Source organism: Molothrus ater, chromosome 18 (assembly GCF_012460135.2).
Source record: "Molothrus ater isolate BHLD 08-10-18 breed brown headed cowbird chromosome 18, BPBGC_Mater_1.1, whole genome shotgun sequence".
Classification (NCBI taxonomy): domain Eukaryota; kingdom Metazoa; phylum Chordata; class Aves; order Passeriformes; family Icteridae; genus Molothrus; species Molothrus ater.
In genome coordinates, this window is record NC_050495.2 from 12404788 (window position 1) to 12420473 (window position 15686).

General features: G+C 53.3%; 1 protein-coding gene across 2 annotated transcripts in view; it reads right to left on the reverse strand.

Moving 5' to 3' along the window:
- NOS1 (nitric oxide synthase 1) overlaps positions 1 to 8236 on the reverse strand; it is a 71479-nt gene extending 63243 nt beyond the window's left edge. Inside the window, exon 1 of one of the 2 annotated variants that reach the window (XM_036393071.2) lies at positions 7894 to 8236. The gene's annotated coding sequence lies outside the window, so the exon portion shown is untranslated. Of the gene's footprint in view, positions 1 to 4766; positions 4912 to 7893 lie in introns of those variants that run through there. The other variant, XM_036393069.2, reaches the window with a different exon arrangement.
- Between the last annotated feature and the right edge of the window lie 7450 nt (positions 8237 to 15686).

Sequence of the window (15686 nt, forward strand, 5' to 3'; positions counted from 1 at the left end):
TATTCCATTTTTTCCGATCTGCTCCTATCCCATCCCACTCACACCCGTGTCCTGCACACTCCTGATCATGGGACAACAGTGCTGGAGGAGGCAGAGCCACCCCAAAACTTTCCTGCAATTTATTGGAGCCCCTCACCCCCCTTCCGTTCACCCCACCCGACACAACCCGAGCAGAACGCACGAAATGCATTTTAATGTTGCCAAGACAACTGTGTTGACAAAATCCCCCTTTTTCTGTAGCTGCCAGAACCAGGGTTTTGTTGTAATTTGGAGTTCAGGACTGAGCAGATTTCTGCACCACGCCTGCCTTTCCTCTTTTGCTGTTTCCTACAATATTTCCCCGGCGCCTGCGGTGTGTGGCTCCAACAGAATTTAGATAAAAGCGTCAATTCTGCCGCTCGCCCCATCTCAAACTGATGTTCTTATTAGGGCTTGGCCCATCTGTAAAACCTCAATTCCGCCACCATCAATTTTCTGAGAGGCTTGGAATTACACCAGTGACTCCAGCGTGACAAATTGGGGCAGTGTTAACACACCGCCACTTTGTCCTGGAAGACAAAATAGGTAGGGAGGAAATAAATGAGAAAATGCCACTTGATGGATGGTCTGGAAGTCCAATCGCTGCATGAGAGGGGAATTGGGGCTCCATTTAGGAAAAAAACAAAAGAAAAAGGAAATTTCAAAATCACAGCAGGTTGGCTGGAGCTGTAATAGCTCAGGAGCTGCCAGCCAGCATCAATAAAGTCAGGGATGGAGCTCCGAGTCCATCCAGGAATAAACTCCTGCTCCTGTTCAGCCCCTCACGTCCCCTCCTTTGCTGCTGACACCCCAAAATCCTTCTTGCCTGGAATTAAATTTCCCAATAAATCCTGTTGGCACTGTTTTCCTAAGGAGTGACTCCTGTCCCTGTTTAAAACCCCTGGGAGGAGATCGGGCTCCTCGTGGCCCCCAGCCCCCAGGCAGATCCCAGGAATTCTGTCCCTGAGACAGCTCTGGGATCTCCTGAGCGCTGCCACCACCCCTCTCCAATAGGAGAAGGCGCAGGATTGAGATTCCTCCCTTCCCCAGGGATGAATCCAACACATGGAGCCACGGCACAGCTCCTGCCCTGTTGGCCCTGGCATCCTCAGGGACGTGCCAGGGGAAAATTGAGGATAATTTGTTCCCCCGAGTTTCTGGCCATGCTTTGCATTAGCACTTGTTGCCATAGTACCAACAACAGCAGCAAAGTTCTCCAGGGGCCTCCTGGGACCTGTTCCTTGTCCTACAAGGGCTCTGACTCTAATTCCAGCAGGACTCAATGGGGGAGATGATGTGGAGTTTTCTGTCTCTTGGATTTGCTGAAGGTGCTGCCGGTGGGAGAGAGGCTGCTCCTTGGAAGCAGCACCAGCCTCATCATCCTCACCCCTCCAGCATCCCTGAACGTGGATGTGGCAAAAAACCCCAGAAGTGTGTGTGGGAGAGGAATGGAAATGGACCCCATTGATCCCAGGGGTTCTCCCCTTCCCTATGGAAGCTAAACCAGCCCCAACCCCCATCCCAAATCAGCTTTTCCCTGTGCCAGAGGAGAGGATTTTGGCTCCCCAAGCACCTGCTCCTCACTGCTGGCATTTGGGGCAGGCTGTGACCCCAGGGCCATCTCAGAGCCCTGGTCCGAGATGTGGCAGGGATGCTCCATTTACTGCCTGGTGGGGATGAAGGCCAATCCCTGCTCGGAGGGCACTGAGCTCCCCAGCCTCTGAAAGAGAGAGAGAACCTCATGTTCCAGCACGTCTGGAAACGTAAGCATGAAACTCTGGAAAATGGGATTAAGACAAGCTCCCCTAGAAGGGCATTGCTGGATCCTGTTAAGCATTTGGGGATTGTCACGGAGAGGAGAAGCCGTGGAAAGCGTTTCCTTGGCATCAGTGCCCCCCTTTTTTTAGGGACACACACACACAGAACCTCCAGATTTCCATGCTCCACATGCAGAGCCACCACCCTGGTGACATCTGGGCTTCCCAAATCCACATCCTGCACAGAGGGTGACAACCCAGGGTCCCTTATCACAGGGCTCATTTGGGATGGTGACAACCCCGGGTCCCTTATCACACACAGAGCCCATCAGGGCTCATTTGGAACGAGCATGATTTATCCAGCCTCAGCCAGACAGCAGCTCCCAGGCCTCTTTGGGACACAATACATTTATTTTTGGAGGGATCAGATTGCATCTATAGATTTGATTTAACGCACAGATAGGATGGGAGCAGTGGGAGCAGAACAAAGGCATCAGAGCTCGCTCGGAGCCGCCTCTCTAACCCGGCCCCTCGTTAGCGGGGTTGGGTTTCTTTAGGGGAAAATTGATGGTATCAACAAGTATCAAACAATATCCTCCTTCCTCGGGAAAGGTAAATGCTAATCTATGCGAGCTGAGCTCATGTGACTTATCAGTTACTAAAAATAGTTGTTTTCAGGCACTGATTTAGGGAATCTGGCAGATTTCCTAAGCCTTTGTACAGACACACCACTGAAATGGAAAAGACAAAATACACAAGCAGAGCAGGGAGGGGGGAAAAAAATCTGACAGGGCCAAAACGGCCCCTGAGGGTGAGGGAGGACCCATCCCTCCCCTGAGCAGCCACAGAACGTTAATTCCAAGCGAGGATTCCAAGGAGGATTCAGCCCAAACCCCTCTGCCTAAGATGGCCTCTCGCTCACAGTTGAGGCGCTGGCAGGGGGAACACACAGAATCCAAAGGGCACGAGGGATTGTCCCTTTCCCGGGCTCCAGAGGGGCTGTGATGTTTCTCCCAGAGCGGGTACCTGAGCAGGGAAATGCCCCCTCCCAGCCCACGGCTGCGGGGGAAGAGACTCCGCACCCGGAGTTTGTTTGCAAACATTTGAAACTGCAGAGTCTGTGCCTGAGTTTGTGGCGTCTTTAAGGAAATATTCTGGGAAATACAAGCTGGGAAGAAAAGAGAGGGAGGAGGAAATTGCTGATGCAAACCCAAATTCTTTAAATAAGGCTTCCCCACTGAGACCTTGAGCAGAAAATGATAACTAACAAATGGTGCAGGTAGAAATTCCTGGGAGAGTGATTTCCCCCCTGCTCCCAAAGCCTCCCTGCTGCTTCTGTGTGATCATCCCTGTAGATTCCCGTCTGCCAGAGCCGCTGGCACTTGGGAATGTGGGTGAGGGAGAGGAGCTGGTGTTTGAAGCAGCCAAGCCCCCCACTGCTGCGGCTGCCCCTGCGACCTCCCCCGTCCCCCGTGCCAGGCAGCCCCTGGGAAGGGAAAGGGGGACGGGGGAGATCGGCAAGGGAAAAAGGAAGGAAGGAGAAGCTTCGCCTCCATCTCAGCGAGAGGCGGATCCGCTCCTCGGGGACTCGGCGGATCATTGTCAAGTCGCCTGCCAGAATTCCCTCCCGACAGGGATAACTTGGAAGCGTCGGGAGAAAATGTCCGCACCCGGGCTTGGGGGCTCAGCGAGCGGGGCAGGGACCGCGGCTGGACGGGCAGCGCACACCCGCACACCCCGGCACCAGATGTGCCAGATGTGCCCGCACAAAGAGATCGTTTCCCCTCTGCTTTGCCAGTCAGAACCAAAATCTTTCGGCTGCGAGCCCAGCCGGGGCAGCAGCAGGGCAACACAGGGCTCGTCCCCTCCGGTCCCTGCGGCAGCAGCTCCCGCTGCATTCCCGGCTCATCCAGAGGGACCCGCGGGGTCCTTGGTGGGCAGAGGGACGGGGAACAACCCGGGCTGAACCCCCGTTCTCCCTAAAGGACGGGAACCAGCCACAGCAGGACATCCCGAGGGCTGGAGCCGCACTGGGGAGTCTGTCCCCACCCCGGGCTGGGTGGGGGTCTTGCTTGCACCGCAGTGCCCCGGGGACAGTGAGGACACCCTGGGGACAGCCGGGACATCCCAGGGACAGGGCGAACAGCGAGGGCAGGACCTGGCGTGAGCCACTCCCCACCCCAGCTCGGGCTCGGTGGCATCTCCCGCAATCCCCGTCGGGGAGCGGAGGCTCAGGAGCCCCCGCGCTCCACCGAGTTCAGCACCCGGGACAGCTCTGGCGAGGCGGGCGGATCGGCTCAGACACCCGGGACAGCGCCGCTGCCCCGGGACAGCGCCGCCCGCCTCCCGAAACCGCCTTCTCCCGGGAAACGGCATCCCCCGGAAGGGTCACATTCTGGGAACTGTCCCCCTGCCCTCCCCAAAAACGCCGCCGCCAACCCCAGTTCGGTGAACGGCCGCTCCCCTCGCTGCCCTCTCCGCACCGATCGCCCCCGGGCAGAGTTCCGCCTGTCCCGGGCTCGCTGCCCGCCTGCCACCCCCGCACTCGCTCACCTGCCCAGCCTGCGCTCCCGGCCGGGCACAGCGAGTGCCCTCCCGCTGCCCCATCCCAGCTCCGGGCTGCCGGGAGGGACACCCCGCACCCCGCCGGGCCCCGGGGCGAGCCGGGCTCGGAGGCGCTGGGGGAACTTTGCGGGGTGCGGAGGGACCGGGGGGGGGACACCCGCAGCGTGTCCTGGGCTTGGGGAGCGAGTGCGAGCCGCGTCTCGGCGGGGCCACCCGGAGCCGCTTCCTCCGGGCACGTCCCACGCGTGTCCCCGCTCCGCAGAGCCCGGCTGGGAGCACTGCCAGGGCCGGGGTCCCGCGGCCGCCTCCCCTTCCCCGGTCACCGTGCCCGGAGGCGGCGGCGCTTCCGACGGAGCGCACGGTCCCGCAGCCCCTGCAAAGTTTCGCGGAGAAGCGGAGCCCGGTGCGGGGCTGGGGGGCACCTACCGTGCGGCGGAGAGGAGCCGTGCCCGGCCCCGGCCCCGCGACCGGCCCCGCATCGCTCCCGGCGGCTCGGCAGGGACGGAGCCCGGCGCGGCGCTGGGCTCGGCTGGGCTGGGCTGGCAGCGGGGAGCCAGTCCTCGCTGCGCCCCTTTATCCCAGCATCACCGAAACGAATCCGCTTTGACGTCCAACCAGGGTTTTTATGGGTGTGGAGCGAGCCGGTGCAGCCCTCATTAGGAGACACTCCGCTCTCCAAATCATACATCTTTTATATAACCTCATTTCCAGTGTGGCTTTTCTTCCCCCTCCCTCCCCTTGCCGGGGAGCATCGCCCACCCCCCCAACTCCCCCACCAATTAAAGAGCTCAGAGACACCCCCCGGCCCCCACTTGTTGCTGGAAGCTCCGCGTCACCCCCCGCGGGCCTGACTCAGCCTGCCCCGGGCGAGTGGGGGGCTCTGTCTGCCCCGGGGGCCAAAGGAGCGGCTGAGCGGTCCCCAAGTCCCTGCCCAGCCCTGCCGCAGCCCCTACACTCCTGTTCCCAGGCAGGTTATGCTGCAGAAAATCCCGCTCTTCTCCCGGCAGCCCGTGCCCGCTCGGTGCCCAGGGCAGACACCTCCATCCCTTCGGGAGCTCCCGGCGCTCCCGGCCCGGCTCCAGGCGGGGCTGGGACATCCCCGAGCCTCAGCTGCCGGAGCTGCCCCTGGAATGCACACGAGGCAGGGAGCAAATATCTCCTCACCCCATTTCCCCTCCTGACTTTCCATCTGCCCCCAAGGCGGCCCAGAGCTTGACATCAGTCTCCAGCCTTTGCGATTGTGCTCATTCCCATGGCAACAACAAACACACAATTATAGATATATAATATTATATAAACCCAGCGGGCTCTCGGGCAGGGCTCTGAGGTTCACCTGCTCCCAGCCTGCTCCCAGCCCCGCAGGCAGCTCCCACCGGAGCACACAGAGGTGTCCTGAGCCTGGGGAAGGTGCCCAGCCCGTGGGTGCCCGGCAGCGCCGGTGCCTCAGCAGAGGCAGGCAAACAACGCAGGGCACAGCGGGCGGCTCAATTACAGAACTTCCCACGGCGAAGGGGAGCGGAGCGGCCCCGCTCCTGCCCGGCACACCGCGAGCTGTGCAGAGGTGGAGAGGCGGAGAGGACGGGCAAACGCAGCAGCAGAATCGGGGCTGCCTCCCCCGTTCCGCCCCTCCTCACCGAGATCAGGCTGTAACACTGTCTGGGGCTAAGGGAAACGTGATTCTGCCTCTTTAGAGCCAGGAGGACTCATCTAAGAGCAAGCTACCCAAGGACATCTGCTCCGATCCACCGGCCAGCGAGCAGTGGGCACACACCGGTGACAAAGGACTTTGTGACCCAGGCACGGGCTGGGGATGGGCAGCTCAGCCCGGGCTGGGAAAAGTCCAAACCCTTCTCCTTGCAGGGCTCACAGCTTAGAGCCCTAGAGCTGCAGGGCTCTGTGGGCTGGAGCAGTTTTCCTTGGATAGGGGTGCAGGCAGACGCAGGGCTGGTGGCTGTGATGTCACCTGTTTGAGGGGACTCTGCACTGCCAAAGCCACCCAACACAAGGCCACCAGCACCTCCTGCTCCTCCTGCCAGCCAGGCAGATCCATCAGAGGCAGCACAGCCCTGATCCAGGGGAGCAGAGCTCCCTGCACCACTCTGGGACACAGCTTTGGAAGTCCGGCCCTCCCACCCTCCACCCACGGTGGGATCCCAGCCCAGGAACCAGCCCTGGATCCCAGAGCTCTGAACAGATCCCAGGAACAGATCCCAGGAACAGAGCCCTGAACAGATCCCAAGAACAGAGCCCTAAACAGATCCCAGGAACAGAGCCCTGAACAGATCCCAGGAATCCAGAGCTCTGAACAGATCCCAGGAACAGATCCCAGGAACAGAGCCCTGAACACATCCCAGGAACAGAGCCCTGAACAGATCCCACGAACAGAGCCCTGAACAGATCCCAGGAACCCAGAGCTCTGAACAGATCCCAGGAACAGATCCCAGGAACAGAGCCCTGAACAGATCCCAGGAACAGAGCCCTGAACAGATCCCAGGAACAGAGTCCTGAACACATCCCAGGAACAGATCCCAGGAACAGAGCCCTAAACAGAGCTCTGAACAGATCCCAGGAACAGATCCCAAGAACAGAGCTCTGAATAGATCCCAGGAACCCAGAGCTCTGAACACATCCCAGGAACAGAGCTCTGAACACATCCCAGGAACAGAGCCCTGAACACATCCCAGGAACCCAGAGCTCTGAACAGATCCCAGGAACCCAGAGCTCTGCTCATCCCTGGGCCACATCCTCCCGGGGCACTTCCTTCCCCACGGGAATCTGAGCGGGACCAGCTCGTTTTGGGATCACCGGGATCTCTGCTGCTGCCCGGAAATCCGCGGGAGCCAGGAGCAAAGTGTCCCTGTGGGAAGGGAGCCGGGGCCTGTCCGTGTCCTGTGCTCCCCCTGCGCCAGGGAGGAGCCCCAGGTCGCCTTTCCCACCCGCTGGAAGCCGTGAGTCAGCCGGGAAGGCAAGGGAAAGGCTTGGAGGCTCATAAACAGCTGAGGAGGCAGAGGGTGGGCTGCGAATGGAGAAGGTGGAGCGAGATCCTCCCCAGCACAGCCGCACCCCTGAGCCCCTTCCCCACACAGCTCCTGGTGCCACAGCCGAGGCTGCGCCTTCCTCCCTCCGGCAAAAAGCGTCTGGGGACAGCATTTCTCTGCAGGGAACGTGTCCCTGTCATCCTGCCTCGCCCCAGAGAGCAGCCCCCGGCTCTGGAGGAACCCCCCCATCCCCAGCCCTGCCCAGCCAGCCTCGTCCATGGAAGTTGCTTTCCCCTTTCCCACAGCTGGGAGCCGATTCAGGCGGCGCTGCCTGGGAAGTTATCCCCCAAAAACTGCTCGGGAGAGGCAAGAGCCGCCTCCCCGCCCCTCGCAGCGCTGCTGCCCGGTTCCCCCTCTCCTCTGGAAGCAGCTCAGCGCCGCTCGCTCCCGGCCATATGCTGCCAGAGGTTAGGGATAGAAACCGAATATAAACCCAGCGCTTAACGCCCAAATTTCCTTCCCAACCCGCCGCTCCCTCTGCTTCCCCTCTGCTGCTGCCCTTGTCCCTCACCCACCTCTCTTGGGGAGCTGCCGAGGAGCCGGAGCTCCCAGCTGGGGGATCCGCCGGGAATGTGCGGCTCAGGATGCTCGGCTCTCCCTGAGATCCTCGGGAACGCGTGGCCTCAGCACGGATCACACACACACGGATCACAAACACACGGATCACAAACACACACACACAGGGATCACACACACACGGATCACACACACACAGGGATCACACAAACACCCAGGGATCACACAAACACACACACACAGGGATCACACACACACACAGGGATCACACACACATGGATCACACACACGGATCACACACACACAGGGATCACACACACGGATCACACACACACAGGGATCACACAAACACCCAGGGATCACACAAACACACACACACACGGGTCACACACACACACACGGATCACAAACACACACACACATGGATCACACACACGGATCACACACACACAGGGATCACACAAACACCCAGGGATCACACAAACACACACACACACGGGTCACACACACACACACGGATCACAAACACACGGATCACACACACACGGATCACAAACACACGGATCACAAACACACGGATCACACACACACGGATCACACACACACGGATCACAAACACACGGATCACACACACACACACACACGGATCACACACACACGGATCACAAACACACGGATCACACACACACGGATCACACACACACAGATCACACACACACACACACACACAGGGATCACACACACATGGATCACACACACACACACGGATCACACACACACACACACGGATCACACGCACACAGGGATCACACAAACACGCACACACAGATCACACACACGGGTCACACACACACACACAGGCATCACACACACACACACACAGATCACACACACACGGATCACACAGGTCACACACACACACACACACACACACACACGGATCACACACACACACACGGGTCACACACACACGAGTCACACACACACACACACACACACACACACACACACGGGTCACACACACACGGGTCACACACACAACATCCGCGGCTCGGGACTTACTGGGCTGCTCATTCCCCGCGGCTGGAAATGCGTGCGGAAGGGGATTAGAGCCCGCGGGCTGGAGGAAGGGCTGAACATTTATATTTATACCAAAGCTTTGGGAGCTGCCGTGCGCGCACACCCCGCACACACGCGCAGCAGCTGAGAGCGGGGTCTGGCACTGCCACTGCGGCGATTTGGGACAAATCCCAGGATTGTCTCTGCCCGTGCTCCAGTTTAGAGCGAGCGCCGATGCTGGGCTTTGCCTAGAGGTGGCAGTGAGCCTTCGCTCTTCGCTCTTCCCTTTTCCCGACCCCCGGCACAGCCTGGGAAGTCCCGGAGCTCTGGCGGGCTGGGGCAGGGTTGCTGTGACACAGGAGGGACCCCTCGGAACCCACGCAGCCCCTGCGGGACGGGGGCATTCCTTGGCATCGTCCCCTCTGCACGGGGCAAAGGTTGGGACTCATCGAAGCCAGGTTTGGAGCAAAACTGGGGTTTGATCAAATCCTCAAAACCTGGGAGTTCGTGGCCAGGGCAGGTCGCTTTTAAAACATCCCTGGGGCAGCTCCCAGCTCCTCCCTGCCCGTGACATTTTAGGGGAAAACTCTTTGTCCCCCACCTCCAGAAGCTGCCACAGCCCGCAGTGACCAGGCAGAGCTGTGACAACACGAAATATCCCAGCACGAACCCCAGCATCCAACAAGACACCTGTAAACCCCACCCAAAGCCACGTTTATGTCCCAAACCTCCCCGCCCTGGGGGTCAGAGTTGGAAAAAGCTGCTGGAAAGATTCCTTGGGAGCTCCTCTCCTCCTCCTCCTCGGTACGAGGTGGGTGATGAAGAGTGATCTCTCTCTCTCACACGTGGGCACACACGCACGCAGCAAATCTAATAAAAAGATATTAGTCCGAGAGAATTTGGCTCCTGGCATTCAACTATCTAGAGCTTCATACAGACACCAAAGAAATGAGATTATGGGAGCACACAAACAAGAAATTCCAGGGGGATGAATTCATGTTTCATCGTTGTTACAGGGCAGGGAAGGACCTGTCTGTCTTCCCTTGCATTTCTTTTTAAATTCTACTTCAAAATATGAACCCCTTCCCTTCAAAAGTCACATTTCCTCCAGCCCCAAGCCCTGCCACCTTCCCATCAAAATCCAAATTCCTCTCATTACCATTTTAAGGACGCGTTGAAGGCCTGACAAACACCCCAAAGTTCAAGGACTCCTTGTAAATCCGGGGTGTAATTTAGATTTGAAAAAGCCCCGCTTTGAAACCTCTCTCGGCAGCCTGAAAGGGGCTCGAGTCACTCCCGGGTTATTCAGATGCAAACCCTGTTCTGAAGCACAAGTGGCTGAGCTGAGCCATCCCCAGCAGCTGGAGGTTGGGGGCAGATGCTTCGCAGCAGCAGCAGCAGCAGCAGCAGAGCTCCACGACTCCACTGGAATCAGCGGAATCGAGATCATTAAAGCCAGCTAAAACCAGCAGCTTCCCAGGATTTTGTGCCATCTGAGCCCCTATTTCCAGCCCGCTCCTTCCCAGCGGGATCAGGCTCCCAAACGGCACCTTTGAACCTTTAGATCAATTCTTGGTGTAATTACAAAGCAGAAAAATCACTCTTGTGTCAACCTTAAGCAGTAAATTTCGTGGTTTAAATTGTTTGGTTTTTTTTTTCTTGGTTTGTTTTTTCTTTTTTTTTTTTTACTTTTCCAATGAAGTGACACATTTCTGAGGGCTGTGGGTTAAAGACTCTTTTGAAAAGCCCCAAATCCCTAATCCGGAGTGAAAAGTTATCGCTGGAGCACCTTGGGGTGGGTGGTGACAAACGCAGGAAGGGCCGGGGCTCTGGGTAAATAGGGCTGGGGAGGAGTGGAGCAGCCTGACGAGCCTGATAAGCCAAATCTGCACAGCATTCACTGCAAAAAAAACAGCACAAAGCAAACCCAAAGGCACAGAAACAGCTGCTGCCGACTTCTTCATTTCTAAAGAGGAGCAAGGAGGGAAAAAATAATATGATAAAAATAATCCACCACCAAGCAGCAAAGTGCCTGGTGCTGGCCTGCAGGGAGAGGCTCCAAATCCCTGCTCCCTCCAGATCCACTCCAATAAAATGTATATTTTATTATAAAATAAAATGTATATAAAGTGTACCAGGGAATATAATAGGGAATTTGGGCATCCCACCAGGAGGAGGGAGCAGTGAGTAGGGTTAGGTGGGATTTTTGGGATGGAATTGTTCCCTGGGAGGGTGGGGAGGGGCTGGATGGAATTCCCAGAGCAGCTGGGGCTGCCCCTGGATCCCTGGAATGTCCCAGGCCAGGCTGGACAGGGCTGGGAGCACCTGGGACAGTGGGAGGGGTCCCTGCCATGGGAATGGGATGAGCTTTAAGGTCCTTTCCCACCCAAACCATCCCATGGTTCCATTTCCCAGATTCCTCCAGCCTGGATGGAGCAGCAAAGAGCAAGGAGAAGGTGAGGGCAAATCCCAGCTCCCAAATCAATCACAGCCCAGAAAAAAAAAAAAAAAAATAGTCATCATCATCATCATCCTCATCCTCATCATCCTTGAGTGATGTTCTCCTCTAAACCATCCCAGTTTGGCTGATTCCAAACAGCTGCCATGGAGCTCTCCCAGCCCAACTCCCAAAAAAACAGAGACAAACAAGAACTCAAGAAAAGTTGTCAGATTTTCCCCCTTTTTTCCCCCAAATCCAACAAAAAGCCTCTGCTCAGCCTTCCACCAACCAAGGAGAAGTTTGTAGATGCTCTGTCAGGAATCTGGATCATTCCTGGTGCTGCTTTAATGGGATATCGACACTGCTGGAATTTGAAGGTATTTAAACTTTTCAGTCCCCCAAACCACTTTGCTTTGAGCCAACAAACACCAACCTGGCCAGGAGAGCTGAGCACCAAGGCCCAGAAGCAGATTTGGATATGTCAGGCTCTAAAAACCTCAATATAAATAAAAAACATAATAAAAAATAAATAAAATAATAATATAATAAATAAAATAATATATAATAAATATATAATGAATATAATATATCATATATCATCTATCATCTATCATATATCATATGTAATATGTATTATATATAATATATAAAATAAATATAATTATAATGATGATAATGATAATAATATAAATATACTATAATATACAATTTATATTATATATATTATATATAATAGAATATATAATGTATTATATATAATATTATATATATAAAATTAATAATTACAGTAGTAATAATAGTAATAATAATAATGCAGATATTTTGGCTGGCTTCAGACACAGCCCAGTGATTCACTGGGAGGTTCCCCAGAGCCAAACCCTGCCCCATGAGCAGCCCCAGGGATTTCAGGCTGGACTGGTCCCAGTAAAGGGAGGGAACTGGGGTCACTGGAACCCCATCCCTGGCTGGGGCTGGAATCTCCAAGAAGGCTGATGGAGATTTTGCCTGGGGTCAAACCCATCCCTTCCATCCCCTTGTGATTCCCAGGGGTGGATTCCAGCCCAGCCTCAGCTCCCTGGTTTTATCCCCCACATTTCAGCCCCCTCTTCCCACAGCTCCCAAACCCATCCTGAATTTAGCTGGATTGGCCAGAATAAAGCCCAGAGGGATAAAGCCCAGCTGGATGCTGGATGCTCCCTCAGGAAAGGGAGACCAAAGGGATTCCCAGAAAGAAATAAAAAACCCCAAACCTTCCAGAGTTTTGGTGCTGTTGCAGAAGGGAAATGATCCCTGTGTTTAAAATCCAGAGGATTTCCCCCTCTGGATACATCCAGGGAGTGATGGCAGCTCCACCAAGGGCTGGAATTGCTGCCCAGAAATCCCAGCTGCTTTTGGGGGGGATTCCAAGATTCTCCAGGCACAGGGAGAGGATTCCTAATCCCTGGAGTTGTCCAAGGCCAGACTGGACAGGGACTGGAGCAGCAAGGTGTGGGAGATGAGCAATGCCATGCTTGGCTCTCACAACTAGAAGGCAAATATCCTGTATGGATGTTAATTTTATAGATTTGCAGTTATGTTTTACCTCCCTTGTGTTGTTTTCAGGGGTGCTCTGGGTTAGGGACATTTGGGAGGGTGGGATTGTTTCTATGGCAGCACCTGAGCTCCCATCAGGATTTAAGGCAGTGACTCCAGCACTGGACAGGGAAGGAGGAGTTGATGGACACAACTCTGGGAGGGGTTAAAGGGTTAAATCAGGATTTAAGGCAGTGATCTCCAGCACTGGACAGGGAAGGAGTCGTTGGACAGAACTTTGGGAGGGGTTAAAAGGTGAAACTTCCATTGTGGGGATGAGCACATGGTGGGGAAAATCCTCTGCTCCTGGTGCTGTAATATTTTCTCTATTCAGTCTTCTGATGTGTTTTTTGTGATAGCTTGAGTAATGCAATGATTGACTCTCACAATTAATGGACAAATATCATCTTTATAGGTTAAGAAAAGTTTGTAGATTTATAGTTATGTTGTACCCCTTGTGTGGTTATCAAGGGACAGCTGGCAGGGCTGGCTTGTCACCATGGAACACCTGAGCTCCAGTCAGGATTTGAGGAAGAGATCTCCACCCCTGGACAGCAAAGGAGTCGATGGACAGAACTTTGAGGGGGCTAAAGGGTTAAAAGGTGAAACTTCCATGGTGTGGGTGAGCACATGGTGGGGAAAATCCTCTGCTCCTGGTGCTGGAATAATTTCTCTATTCAGTCTTCTGTTGGATTTTTGTGATAGATGAGTAATGCCATGATTGACTCTCACAATTAACAGACAAATATCATGTTTATAGGTTAAGAAAAGTTTATAGAGTTATAGTTATGTTGTACCCCCTCTGGTTATCGAGGGACAGCTGGGTTGGGACATCTGGCAGGGCTGGCTTGTCACCATGGAACACTTGAGTTCCAGTCAGGATCTGAGGAAGAGATCTCCACCACTGGACAGCAAAGAAGGGGTTGATGGACAGAACTTTGGGAGGGGTGAAAGGGTTAAATCAGGATTTAAGGCAGTGAGCTCCAGCACTGGGCAGGGAAGGAGTCGTTGGACAGAGCTTTGGGAGGGGTTAAAGGGTTAAAAAGGAAAAAACCTCCATTGTGAGGGGGCTGAGCACATGGAAAATCTTTTGCTCCCAGCGCCGTAACCTTTTTTCTTTATTCAGTCTTCTGTTGTATTCTTGAGAAGGTTTAAAAAACCTTCCTAAACTGTGAAAAGGGAGTGGCTATTTCTCACAATTTTTGATAAGGTTTTAATAAACCTTTTGCATTTTTTAAAGTGAGGGGTGTTTCTCACACTGGGATAGCGGAGGGTGGGTGGGATGGGATGAGCTTTAAACTCCCTCCATCCCAAACCATCCATGATCCCACTCTGGGCACCCCCAGATCTCCCTGCTCCCACCACTGGCAACTGGATCCTGCCCAGTTTGTGGTGGGAGGAGGTGAAATCCCGGGATATCCTGGTGGGAGGAGGTGAAATCCCGGGATATCCTGTTTCCCCGGGCCAGGAAAGCCCTGCCTGCTTTGATTTCCAGGCTTTCCTTGCACCTTAACGCCCTCCAGCTCCTTGGAATGGCTGATTCCAGGCTGGGTGCTGGGGAAAAGCCTGGCCAGGGGGATGGACAGGCTGGACAGACACAGCCTCACAAGTTTTTCTGGGCTACTATGGGAAAATCAGGAACAGGAGGGAGGAGAGGTGCTCAGGGTACCAAGGAGAGCTGACATCTAAACCACTGTATTTATTTTATTTTATTTTATTTTATTTTATTTTATTTTATTTTATTTTATTTTATTTTATTTTATTTTATTTTATTTCATTTCATTTCATTTCATTTTGTTTCATTTTATTTCACTTTTTACAATTATTTTATGTTATTATTTTATTTTAGTTTTTAAATTTTATTTCATTTCATTTATTTTATTTTTTAAATTTTATTTTATTTTATTGTTTACATTTTATTTCATTTCATTCTATTTTTAAATTTTATTTATTTTATTTAATTTTTTTTTACAATTATTTTTAAAATTTAATTTATTTTATTTTATTTTTTACAATTATTTTTTAAAATTTAATTTATTTTATTTTTAAAAATTTATTTTATTTTATTGTTTACATTTTATTTCATTTCATTTCATTTAGTTTCATTTAGTTTCATTTTATTTCATTTTATTCTGTTTTTAAAATTTTATTTCTTTTCTTTTTAAATTTTTTTTAAATTTTATTTTATTTTATGTTATTTTTAGCATTGTTATTTTCCCCTCCTCATCCCAGGGTGTTTTGCAGCAGGAGCAGCTGATGGGCTGGAAAAAGCTGGGAGCTGGGAGCACGAGGTGCCCATCCATGCAGCCCAAGGGAGGGATTGGAGGCTAAAAACACAGAAAACAGGAAAAACAACCTTGGACCAGCAAAGCACTGCCCATGAAAGGCTGGAAAAGAACCAATTCCTCCCCAATTCCCACTTAAAAATGGGGAATAAAGGCACAGAAAGGACCAGGGTTTGCAGGGGCCAAACTTCAAAGGGAAAAATAAAAACATCCAAACATTTTTCTTTTCTCACCTGGATGAGAGACAGAGCCCAGGGGTTTCCAGGACCACCAGGAATTTCTGGAAACCTCTCACCCCAGTGGGGCAGCACAGGCAGGGGAACCTTTGGCAAACCAAGGGCTTCTGTTTGCCACAGACAGAAAAAATCAGAGCAAGAAGGACCAGGAGGAAAAGCAGCAAACCCTGAACACGACCAGGATCAAGCAAGGAAAAAAC